Raw genomic sequence first — 13,475 nt, 5'->3', positions numbered from 1 at the left:
TTCAATATTTTTTAGGGAAGCCTGTAAAAGAGTTAAATAGGAAAGCAGTCTTATTTACAAGGTATATTAAATGCTCCCAGGGTTGTCCTGACTCTTGATTTCATCTGAAGAGATACCAAGTGTGTGAGTTTCCATATCAATGGTTTCTTGCCTTTTCAAGCTCTAAATAGCTTAAGGCTCACTAATTATACTGGTTCAGAAACCACCTCACCAGCAGTACGCATCTGAACATATTTCAGGTGGTCAGCACAGAAGAACTAGGTCAGAGACCTCTAGGGATTTAATCAAAAGGTTAGCAAGCCTAGCAGTGCACCTTAAGCACCAACCACTGAGGCTAAGGCTAATGAGACCTCATTTAAATAGTTTTTCAGAGAAGCAGAAAAAACTACCTTCTTTTGAGAAATGATATCTTACTCTGATGTTTCTATCACACATCTAGTAGTAGATTCTTGTTTTATTTTCTTCACAAATTTTCTTCTTTATTTGGCAGGATATTAGATTAATAAACTTACCTAAAATATGCTGCCATTAGCACAGCAAACACTACTTTCCTGGGACATTAATTAAAAAAAAAATTTCTTCCACAGCTCATACTTTTTCTTTAAAATGGAGTCTTTTAGATCTATCACATTAATATTAGCTACTAAAGAAAACAATAACATACCGTCTTTTCTTTTCCAAAACAATGTATTCCTTGATTAAGAGCATGCAAAGAATAATCTGAGTAAAGACTGAATAAAGTATATTATCTATGATGTTAAAACAATAACATTTTATACATTTCATTATTGAGATTGTTAAGTGAAAGGACTAATTGCTGTTTATCAAAATTAATAACGTACATGGAACAACAGTAAATGTATTGAATTAACATAATTTTGTATATAAAATGTTAAGTATTGATTGGTCTTCATTTTAAATACCACAAGCAGACCTACCGCATAACTGTTCTTTAAAATAATCCCACTGAAGCTAGTCCTTCAGCGCTTTAGTGCTGAGAGGTCTTTCATCAAAACCTAGAGGTGCAAAAATATCAGCCCAGCATGCCTTCAGTACTTACATCACCTGAAAATTATTTCCTGTGTGTGTTCTTTCTAATTCAAAGTGCCTATGTTCAACTCACATTCCAATTTTAAATGTACTTTGATTTAATTTCCTTTGGCATAAGAAAGAATCAGCAGAGAAACTAAACAGTTAAATCCACAGTATTCAAATAAGAACCCCCCCAAAAAAAACCCTAAAAAAACCCCAACCCCACAACACAAAAGTAGTAAGCTGTACCTTCCTGCACAGACTTTGTGTCATTCTGAATTTGTTTTGATTTGCATTGTGTCCTTTCATGTACAAGAAGGCAAGAATGAGAAGGGATGTGAAACAATGAAATTTCCTTAAAGAGTGATCATTTAATAAAAGCCTGGGAATATAATATTAAAATAGTAAAATTAACTGCACCACTACACTTGAACTACATTTAACAGCATTATGTTCCCCAAAGGTACGTGGTGTATGTGTTGTGCTCAGTCAGTTTCTGATTTATAGACAGAAAATCCTCTTGACTACCAAATCAGGCATAATACTTTTTTGTTTCACATTGTATTACTCTCAGTGTGATATGATGGAAAATTCTAATTCACTAAAGAGATTTTACTGTAACACCCTACATATATCAAAAAGCTCTTTCAAAAAAACCCCAAAAAACAAACCACATTCAAGATACTCTGAATTTTATGTGGTAGCTTTATATCATTCATTTTCTTAAATGACCTCCCTAGAGATTTTCATTGTATTCCAGTAAGTGGAGTATTGAAGGGATTGTATTATTAGCTGTCACTTAAAAATAAGAATACAAGGATTTCTCAACAAAATTATTGTGACTTTCTCTTCTTTTTCAAGAAGCTTAAAAACTAGAAGCAGAATACAGGGATATAATGTATTATATCTCTAGGAAAACACTATGATTTGTATGAAATGCCAGGAGATGCAGCATTATTTTGGCAAAGTTGATTACACGGGAAACAAATCTCATCAAAGACCCCCTTTGGCATGGGTAAATTTAGTTAGATCAGGCCCGTTGATCTTTGCCAAGTGCTGTCTTGAATTATTCCATACTAAAATGCTGTATGCACATTACTAAAAGCCATGGTCCCTTTTATATTGATTATTCTAACCCATAGAGTTACAAATGAATTCTCAATTTTTATGAAGACATGGTTCAGTTCACAGTGGCCAGCAATTCAGGGGCTATTGCTTTTGATTACTAGTCCTTTACTCAGTACTGCTCAAAGCAAGGATTAAGCTTTATAAAGATCTATACGGATCCATGCCTAGAATTCCATCTATCTGAGGATCCGACCTCTGTCTAACTCAGTCCTTCTCTTCTGTAGGGTAACTAATGGAAATAGGTCTAACTGGAGTTCGATCAGTAGGAATTCTACCAAGATAGGTGTGCAAATACAAGACTAATTATTTGTCTGATTCAAGCAGCGAACACCTCATTTACTCTGCAGCTACCCCTACAACTCTAGCAACCTCTAAGTGCAGAGAGGAACAAATGCCCAGCATTTAACTGTTTTAACTGGTATAGAAAACTGTAACATTTTTGTGTTAGATTATATAAGGTTTCTCCCTCCTAAAATACAGGCTTTTGTGAGGACAAAGAGTAAAAATAAGGAAGACATTATAAATACCTAGATGAATTACCTCTGTGCAAGATGAACAAGATTTTAGAGTAAATTTTCACACATCCTCTTTATTACAAGACAGGCACACACATACATTGTCCAAAACACTAAAAAAAATGAAGTTGTGGATTAAAAAGTGTTGAATTTCACAATGACTGTGTTACATAAATACATTTCCATTGATGAACTGTAAACATGAGCAGAAATCAATGATGAAGCAAATACTATTTCTTCATATGTCAGAAGGAATGGATTTACATTTTGGTTCAGCATTTAAACTGTTACAGTGGATGGAGAATGCCTGGCAATTTATATTAAAAATATGAGACATGTTTTTCATAGATAATCACATCGAATGGTAAGACAAATATATACAGATTCTCAAATAACCTTTGTTTGGAACTCAGAGACTAGAACATTTCATGATATTGCTGCCATACATCAGAATGAATCAATACAAACCAAGAATAAGTTTCTCAGGTGAAACAAACATCAGAAAACACGTTCTGTCCTTATCGATTCCAACAATCTACCAGCAATCTAATGATGTTATAAGTTTTATACAATATCATGTTCCACAGCAAGGCATACGGTAAGGAGCTTTTCATTCTGTCTCTAGAATACTGTCTCCTGGGTTCTAGTTAAATAAGACTGAGCTCTGCAAGCAATGAATTACAAGGGTTCATAAGAAGGTTGTGTTTCACAATTTAATTCGATCACAGTTGTTTCCATTTTTTCTTTAATTTATGATCTATATAATTTCAACTGAATAGCAAAAAGCCTCTCATATTCATAATCCTGAAGGAAAGCCCCTTTTGAAATGATGGTTGCAAATATTGCATATTGGAGCAAATATAATCAAAATGAAAGGATAATATTTATTAAAGGTCCATTACTTTGATAAATGACAGATAGTCATTTTGGGAAGTACAGTTAAGTAATGAAAACAGAACAAACGCTCAGAAGCATGATATACTGGAATCACGAGGCCTCCCTAACATTGTTATGCACTTCAGCCTTTACTAGTAAATCTCTGTTGAAAAGCGAAGGAAGAGGGTCAGGGGTTGCTTCTGTAAAGAACATAAAGCATAATAATCAGACACTTTGGAGTCAATAAAATGTTAACATGACATGTTAAGTAGCAAAGAAAAAATAAGTGAATAAAGTACTTGCTTCAAAGGTAGGATAATACATAAAAATAGTCTGAGTATTTTAGATATAAGGGCAAAAGCAGGTTTTATTTGTCGGAACTTCTGTGTGAACAAAATACCTCTGATCTTAGCCCTACTTTTAGCGTTTGAATGGCAACTAAGTTTGATAGAGGAGGAAAACTATATTTTGTCCAAAAGGCAGGTCCCATTCCGTTTGGACTGGCTGACAAATTAACAGATACTAGCTGCAGGCTGCCTACAAGCACGGACTGACTCCTGGGCAGCCAACATCTTCAAAATGGTAAATAGAAAACACAGGGGAGAGCTGAAATACTACAGTGTGCAAGGAAGATTGTGGGAAAACTGATGATGGTGCATTACACTGCGGACAGTACAGAGATCACAAGAAGTGAGAGCACCAAGACGTGGCAACGTGAGCGCTGGGAGAGAAGGCCAGGAACAGCTCCTTAGGAAACCAGGCTTCGCTGATCTGGCTGGTCAGGAAACTAGTTGTTCTCATGCCACGTGCTGTACTAGTCATATATTATTCATCGCTGATGACACTGCACAATTTGAAAGAAAGCTACATTTGTTATTGTTGTATAGAAAATAACTTTCCCATTCTCAATTTTAGGGACATATATATAACCAGAGGCATTATGTTACTCTCTCCTGTGATGCAGGTAAATAGACAAAATATCAAGAATTGACCTCATGATGAAACTGTTGGTTTCCTGTCATTTGAGAAATGCTTTCAGTAAAGTAGTTTCTTACTGGGAAATAAGTACATTTTCCTAAAATATCTCCAATATATAAAACTGCTTTGCCACAGGACAGCAGCAGTTACACAGAAAGCTCTCTCACTTGAATGCACTAGAGATTCAGGTGTCCCCACACGTGCTTTTCATTCAAGCACAGGGACTATCACTGAGTTTCTTCCCCTTGTTGATGCATTTACAGACCTTGGCAGGCCTACCAAAAAATTTCGGGCTCATACCACCGTATTCTTCTAGCTGAAGGATGAAAGGTGGTGATGGGATTGTCATTACTGTTACCCTTCTTACCTCTCAAGCTCGCTGCAAAGTCCAGGAATACTGAAAATCTCTGTGTGAGCAGGTTTTTAAAACACACTGACTGCAGAACTGAGTCAGTAAAGGCAGTGCGGAAAATCAAGGTAAGGCAGACACTCCAGTTGGCCTAAGTGAGCATCGCTGCCCTAGCATATTGCATACAACGTATACGCTCTACCCACAACAGAAGCCATCTGTCGGGATGGCTTAGTGCCTACACACAGCCGATACGATCTTTGTCCCTGCAGTATGGGTGCCAACAACAATAGACTTGCTTCAGGAACCACTGCAACCCTGTGAATAACCCCTCATCATGCAGGAAGCCCTTCTCTCTGTTGGCAATGAAGTATTAGTACCACATGTATCTTTTCAGTTGTTAACACCTGCTAATTAGCAGTAGTCATATTCTGAGCCTCATTTGTCAGATTGCATCTTGGCTAAGCGCTCAGCACAGTCAGAAATAGAACTGTTAGAAATAATATAAAATCATAGGGCCTCTGGAGCAGAAATTGTCTTTTTAAGAGCATCGTATTGCAGTTGGCTCAAAGTAAGCTTTTGGGTGTTAATGTAATGGAAACTAAACATGATTTTCTTTTCCTGTGAGAAGAAACCTTTGAATATGAAGTTCAAACCCCATGAAAAACATACTAGTAATGAAAAATTGTCAGTTTCATTTATATTGCCTTAGTCTGAAAGGGGGCAAGAGCCAGTAAAGGAAATAAGCCCTGACAGTAGGACCCTAGGCTTTGAAGCTTCAGTTGCAGACAAAAGTCCGATGCAAAAAAAAGTAGAAAAACAAAAAAAGTCAGTGGCATAGTAAAGAAGCTGCATCCTTTACATGAAGAAAATCCTACTATTGAGCATTCTTCTTCAAATGGATGTGGAGAATTATCAATTAACTACCTCTGCTAAGCAATGGACAACCTACTTGATTGCCTTGAGTGCCCGCCTGTCTTGATGAGTAGCAGTAATGTTGGATTTCTGTGGTAGATTTGCTTTTAGGCTCTCTCTGAAAGTCCCAGCAACACATGCGCATACATGATCCTCATTTGCAGTCCTGTTTGCATTTCAGCACCTTGCTTCTCACTTCATGCATCACAGATGAGGACTAGATGGGCAAGGTCAAAGAAGAGGCAGCTGCAACTTAACTTTAGTAAAAGAGGTTTTTTTACACAAAGTATTTGAAGGAAATTTTCTGTCTTCTTTCAGTACAGAGCTCAGTCATGTTCCCTGTTGGTCAGTGTTCACATTTTCTTTTCCATTTCTGTTTTAATGGTCATGCTTGGGTCCTACTCTCCTTTCTGCTGGGGTAAAGCTTATATTTTAAGGGTCTAAAATTCTTCCCAAACCCTCTCTTGTCGGTACATATTCGTCTTTTTGTGTTAATTACCAGTAGAGTAGTGATGTCTTCTAAACTGTATTTCATGGCACTTTAAAAACTAGTTCTGATCACTAAGATGTCATAATGAGATGTATTTTACTTGCCCTTACTTATCACTATTCATTTAGATGCAAAAATCCACTCTAACTGCCCAAGTAATACTGGAGACCTGACTTGAAGAATGCATTTGAACAATGCAGGAGGTTCTAGGTCATGTCTATAGCTCTTCCTTGCTCGTATAAACATCAGATGCAGTAGCAAAGTCAGATTTTAGCTGGTCAGTTAACCTTGTTCCCAAATGCAACAGTGGGAAGAAATTAAACATCACTTCTTGAAACAGTTCTACATATTCTTAATATAAACTGGTATGACAGTGTCTCTCTCCCTGTCTATTTGATTTTTCCACTTTGCGCAAGAGACCAAAGGATACAGAGGGAAAAGTAACAGATGCCAGAGGGACAGTGAGCAAGACTGTGCTGGGATGATGATCTTGAACCAGTTCTTTCCTGTGCTGACATCTAGCATCTCTGCTCCTAGCTGAGACAGCCAGCACACTTTTGGGCCAGGAAAATTTTAGAATTTATAATGAAGCAGGTAACTATGAGGAGAAGTATGTTGCACCGTGATCAGTTTATAGCATTCTGGAATATCATTATGTGATGAAGTACCTGTTCAAGTCTGACTCCCATGGGATAAAGGAACTGGAAGTCTGGCTTTCGTACAAAATGCATTAGGTAATGTTATCTATAGTGAGTGGGGAAAATAGAGCTTATGTAGGTGTTTATTAAACTCTGGAATGTATATATCAAAATCTCTTCTTCCATACGCATGGATCAATTTTAGCAAAGTGGCTAATCATCCCTTGCTGACTTACGTCTCCTTCTGTTCAATATTGTTGATAATATGAATCAAATAGAAACTTCCTAGTTCATGTCTGTCACATGGAGAGACTTTCATTCTTGCAATTAAATCAGCCGCATATTCATGACACACTTTTACTTCAAAATAGATGTGGATTTGAAAACTGGGACTAAAATCCTAGCATATTCTAGAAACTCGGGGCTCTGGATGTGCAGGATAGGGATTAGAGTTCAAGTGAAACATTCCATTTGCTACACAGAAGGTAAGAGTTGCATAATAAGTACATTTAGGGCCATTTGAAAAGAAGGAATGAAATCAGATTCCTATTTAACAGTAGACTCTCCCAAGAGCTCTAAGCAGTACTCCATTACTCATTTAGAGAAGCAATGAAAACATTAATTGACCTCTTGATTAGTATTTAAATAATAAATTCCACAGTGGATTAATGCACTGGCCTTTTACCTCAAAGACATAGTTTAAAAATGACTTGACAAAAAAATCAATTTAATTACATGATACTAAAATTGCAAGTGCCAATAGGTGAGAGTTTCCATGCACAAAAGGCCACACATCACATAATCATGCCAAATTGGAATTTATTCAGTGCTTTCTCTTTTTTTTTTTTTTTTTTTTTATTTTTTAATGAATGCATGCATGGTGTGTGTTGAAAGAAAGCAGGCTGCCACCTGCCACAGAAATATCCCACAGAGCAGCTCCCATCCTTGTGAACTAAAATATTTGGTTTAAATGCTGGAAACCTGAAAACTGACACAGTTCCATTATCACATTCAGCTAATTAAAATAGATGCATTCTGGAAAGAAATGTGAAATGTTTGCTGTAAAGGGTATATTTAGTAGAATCATTGCACACATAGATTTGTGGAGAATAAATTCAGATTTTGTTTTTATAGAAGATCTTTAAATGCAAACTTGGTGTTGGCCAAGTTATTGGAGTCTGGAGGTACTTGTTTCTATTATATTAAATCAGTTAATGCGAGGCTTTTCTTATGACTTTGACAGCTGGGAAATATCATAAAGTCCTCTTAGTAGGCTTCTACTCTAAGGAGTGAAAGTCTCATGAGGTCATCTATTCCTTTGAGTTTTATCTTACTTAGTCTGAAACTCCGTGAAAACAGCTGGCCAAAACAGATCAGGAGAAGAGTCTGAGTCCACATTTGGGCAGGTCCCAGAAGAAAACTCCTTAGGGCAGGCTCTGACATTTAACATTTCTGATTAATACATCTAGATGCATGCTATGTTTTGGGGAAATTAGTTGTGAACCCTCATACTGTGACTGTGATCCTGTTTTTGACTTACAACATCCTTAAAAGTAGCATTCATTAGATAAGCGGGATAAATCTTCAGCATTAGGCATCCTGAGGCATCAGCTGGAATTGAAGCGTTACTGGCAGGTTGCAGGAAAACGGAGATACATTCAAAAGGCAAATGCAAAAACTTGTTTTATTTTTATTTTTTCCAACTTTTCAACAACTGAGTGTTCCGTGGTGCCAACTAAAGGTCACTCCCATTGAGAAAATCTATGCAGAAGAAACAAGCATTTTGTTTAAAAAACCGATTCAAATGGCTGGCTCATTTCTATTCCAGAACAACTGTGCAAAGCTTGCATTTGCAGGAATTTCTCTAGCACATATTTCGGTGGGGTTTTTTTGTTTGTCTCTGCATATGTTCTCGACTTTTGAATCATATAAAAAGGGCAGTGAGATTCTGTTAAAATTCAAGAGCTATCTAGCTGTAATAGGAAAAAAATGAGATTACATCAATTTGATCAGTCTTTTCTAAGTTGTTTTGCTTTACCAGCTTTGTGTGATGAATGTACAAATTTTGCCTCCTACTAAAAACCCTGTTGAAAAATATAATTGTTATAGATTTTCACAGATTAAAAAAATTTGGTTCAGGCAGCTGGATACATATTGTGGCAGAGAGACTACATGGTATTTCTCTTTGTAATCTTAATTTTCTCTTCCCCTCTTGCTATTCATAATTAGTTGTCTCAAATATTAGAAAATCTGTAGGTCCAGAATCATAAATTTTTCCACTTTGTAAAACATCTAAGGGAGCTTTATTATGGTACCATTTCACTACACTTGCAGCACCATTTTATATCTTCTTCACACTTTGAAAGTCTTGCTAAGAACCTTGGACAACTTTGGACTACTGAGAAACTATGCACTTTTTCTATGCTGTTTCATCCTATAAAATGTGCATTTCAGAAAAAGCTTTCATAAGGCCATGGAAGCAAGGCATTTATGTAAGTTATTTTTTTTTAAATGTATTTCAAAGTAAACAAGAGAAGGTCTGTTTTGAAAAAACGGATCTCATTTTTTCACAATGTTGCCTGTTTTGCATAAAGTGCTTTTAGATGGAAAAGCTTAATACTGAATTGTTTATTAAGTTTTGTAACTAACCTATTTTTGTGCTTCATCACAAATCCTTCCTAGGGCTCTGTATGTCATAGCAGTTTGTTCACTGACATATTCTTTGCGTTGACCCACAAGACATAATATAGCCATGAAAGCTACACCTGCTTTATAATAAGAGTCACTTTACTCATGAGAATGACTTACAGCTACAATGTAGGAATTAGTGTTGAAGTGCTGTATTTTAATTCTATTCAATTGACGCTTCTTGACATTAAGTATTAATTCAAGTGGCAGGTGTCCTGTAATTTAGGAGGGTGATGGGTGGATTCCACTCGAACAAGTTCAAAAAATCATAGGCAAACTGTAATTGCAAGTTATGTAGGTGCACGGCTATGAATGTCTTGAAAAAAATCTTAATAGGTAAAAGGATTTTGTACTGGATTTTTGAAAACATGACTAGTCAGAAAACGTGACAGCTGAAGGCCCAGTCAGCAAAAGACCAATTCCCATATACAACTTCATCATCTAAATAGAATGGATCCATTCACACAGATAAGCATCTTGCTCGTTTGAAAAGGGTTTTCTGGGCTTGACTGGAAATGCACTGATAAATTATCTGTTGATGTCAGTCATAATTGTCTCAGACCCACAGTCTTTTAGAAAACTAGAAAATTACATCATCAACACCTGCCTAGGTGCTATTTATGTTAGGCTTACTAGATCTTATATCAACAAAAAATACCACTTAAATAATTTTAGTGATAATTTTTACAAACTTGCTAAGTCCCTTCATGTGTTTCAGAACCTGTGAGAGAGATTATTCACAATGCAAGTGTTCATTTTTGACAGAGGCAACAAAACAGAGCTCATCACCTGTAGAAACGCAATCGGCTTTGGAAGCAGTAATCATCACGACACATTTGAAAAGCAGTGTAATGTGTTTTGGCAGCACATAAATGAATAGCAATCAAAACCAATGCTGTTCTGTTTGATCTCTTACCAAATGATTCAGCGTTGTGGCTTAAAAGTCATACAGGTGTTCTGAGATTAAAACAGGACTACACTTTTCTTAAAGGAAAAGAAAATATTTGGGTCGTTTGGCTTATGGGATAAAAATTGACTGGAAAAAATTCTAATGTATTTCTGGACCTTGGTTCAGAATCAAAGGCAACAATTATAACTAGCCTTTATGGCTCAGCTAATTCATTTTGGAAATTAGTATGTATTATCAAATCACTTTACATGGGATAATCTGGTAGGAAATACAGTCTCCATTTTAAAGAGCTAAGAAGAGAAATGCTATGCTGAATTCATTTGGTCATAAATAAAAGCAGAGGTTGTAACAGGATAAATTACACAAAATTCTCAGTGCTGCAGCTTGCATAGCACCTCTGCAGCAAAACCAGTATTCTATAATAGTAATGTATATAATTTCAAATTGTCTACAAAAGGTCTGCAGGTAAAATGATAGGGTTTTATATGTGTATGGTGCCTTTCCTTCATCGGTATTCGATGTCTATCTTTTTTGACAGATCTTTGAACATTCTTACATTCTTTTGTAGCACAGTAACACCAAAACATCTTGAAAAAATGATTTATTTTGCTGTTAAGCCTTCTCTGGGAAATTACAAATGCTAAGTATTCAGTCCACTGATGTCAACAGGATTTTTCCATTGATTTCAATGAGCCTAGCATCCCAGCTGTCATTCTGAACAGCTCTTCTGTGTTCGAATTGCAGAGCGAATCATCCCATATGCTTAATGATTATAATTTTATATTAAAAATATAATTATAGTTCCATTAAATGCTTATCTCTATAGCTTATATATGACCCAGTCTCCCAGTTGTAGCTTTAGAAGGTAGACGAGTGGAAAAAATGTCTCCAGTTTAAAAGCTTATTTTAGAACCTGAAACAGATAGAAATCCTGATAAACTGTCCTTTTGTGGCCATTCACTCTGCCTCTTATAGCTTCTATAGTTTGAGATTTTAGATGCAAACCTAGAGGATGGAAGGAGTCCTATATTTTTCTTTTTTAATGTTTATTAATATCAGAAGATATTGAAAAAATGGATTCAGGAGAGTGTCAAACAGGTGGTTCTGTGTTTGTCACTGGAAGACTACTGACAAGCTTAGTTTGTTTTAGCTGAATTATTAATTATTAATTAAATCAAGGAGAAATTTGATCACAGTGTGTTACGATGCTCATGAAACAGCCTTTGGTGCAGAATGTGGCTGCACGTCACAGAACAATGAATGGCAGTTAAACCCAGGTATTTCATTGCCAAAGTAGCAACATATTTTAACATAATGGCCAAATCAGCACTGAATTCTAGATCATTCCGTGTCTTCAAATGCTTGAAACACTAGGCCATGACAGTGCAGTTCATTCAGCAATGCAGGTTATTAAGCACATATGGCATAAAAAGGCATAAAATTGTATGGCTGTTTTAGGTAACAGATGATTTCATGGTCTTCAGGCTTAAAATCTAGTCGGTGTTCCCATGCTCATGTTAAGTCTTAGTGACCTAGACCGTGCCAGGATAATCCACAGCCAGCTTCCACCTGCCTTGTACTTTCCTGCAGAATGCCATGCAGTCTGCTAAAGGGGCAGGGATACTCAGGGAGGTACCTATTCCTAAAGCTTTACGTTAGTCTCATAGTTTGCTGGTGGTGACAACTGAACCTGCCTGAACTGGCTGGACTTCCTCATCCATCTTCAGCTAGCGCCTTTGGTCTTCCCTCTCTTTTCCTTGCATCACCTTGCAGGCGGGTACGAAGGGTATGGCCCCAGCGAGCTGCTGGCTCAGCTGCTCCTGCAGATGCTCCCGAGTCAATGAGTGATGGAGATGTGCAAGTCACTGCTTCCGCTCACATCATGCATTTTCACTGAGCAGGTTAGAGAGCACCTGTATAGAACCTGACTTCCAGCAGGGAGGTGTTAGGCAGTGACTCGTGGATAAATCTTCTTCAGTTGACACAGCTTCAGCTGAAAGAAGATCTGTGAATAACGCAAGCTGGATGAAAACCACTATGTCAGTTAAACTAATTTACCACCCCTCCCAAAGCAAATTATTTACGTTTTTACTTTATCCTCCTGTATCGTACAGTGGCCTGATGTATGTAGACGTTTTGTGCACTCTGAAATATGTAAAGTACAGTATAGTACCACATCCAATAATCAAAATTAATGAGACACTTCTGCGAGTGTACAGTAAGATCAATACACTGTATTTGTGAATAAATATGTTCAGGAATCAACCAAGTGAAGAACATCCACGTTTCATGCTTATAAAGGCAGCAGTTCCCAAGGGACAGAAAAAATTATCTGTTCATCATCATAGCCAGGCAGCACAAAAACTACACCTTTTTTCAGCTGTACTTTGGTTATTTTCACCTCAACTTTCCCAGCATACTTGACAGAATGAAAACGCTTCATGAATCATCTCTCTGAATGTAAATGTAAATGCATGTGACCATAAATAGATGTGAAAATGAATTTGCACTGTATATATGCATGCTAATTTTTCCAAGCTACAAATTTGCCATCTTTTAGATAGATAAATGATTTAATTTCTCGCCTCGGCATTCTTTTTAAAGATTGCCTTTTGTACCCTTGAAAACAGTTTTTCATACGGTATAACAAATTGTCTTTAAGATTTATTTTTTGTTTAAACTTACAGCCAGCTTAGTATTTCTGAATTTTAAGGAAATTCTAATTTTCTAATTCTGAACCCATAATACTAAATTTGTAACTGAAAATACATGAAATATTTTGATATATATATATTTTAAATAAGATCTATTAAGGAAGAAGAGCTTGTACTTTTTAAAAATCAACATCTAGGATATGACTTGAATATAAACTTTCTCAGGTCTAAGTAATATAAGCATCAGCAAAAGCTAGCCAAATGTGTGTTACTGCTTGATTGAGACAAGACAGCCAGAGATG

At 36.5% G+C, this 13,475-nt stretch overlaps 1 protein-coding gene and 1 long non-coding RNA gene across 6 annotated transcripts in view; one reads left to right on the top strand and one right to left on the bottom strand.

Moving 5' to 3' along the window:
• The window catches only part of ROBO1 (roundabout guidance receptor 1), a 650,911-nt gene that overhangs the window by 281,248 nt on the left and 356,188 nt on the right, over nucleotides 1–13,475 (top strand). The window lies entirely within an intron of this gene.
• Nucleotides 2,730–13,475, bottom strand: part of LOC114017801 (uncharacterized) — a 43,186-nt gene continuing 32,440 nt past the window's right edge. The window contains exon 3 of the long non-coding RNA XR_008730742.1: nucleotides 2,730–12,512. This is a non-coding gene — a long non-coding RNA (uncharacterized LOC114017801). The remainder of the gene's footprint in view (nucleotides 12,513–13,475) is intronic.

The sequence above is a fragment of the Falco cherrug genome, chromosome 2, assembly GCF_023634085.1.
Source record: "Falco cherrug isolate bFalChe1 chromosome 2, bFalChe1.pri, whole genome shotgun sequence".
NCBI classification, from domain to species: Eukaryota; Metazoa; Chordata; class Aves; order Falconiformes; family Falconidae; genus Falco; species Falco cherrug.
Note: the sequence above shows the minus strand (reverse complement) of the source record. Positions and strands in the feature narration are given on the sequence as shown.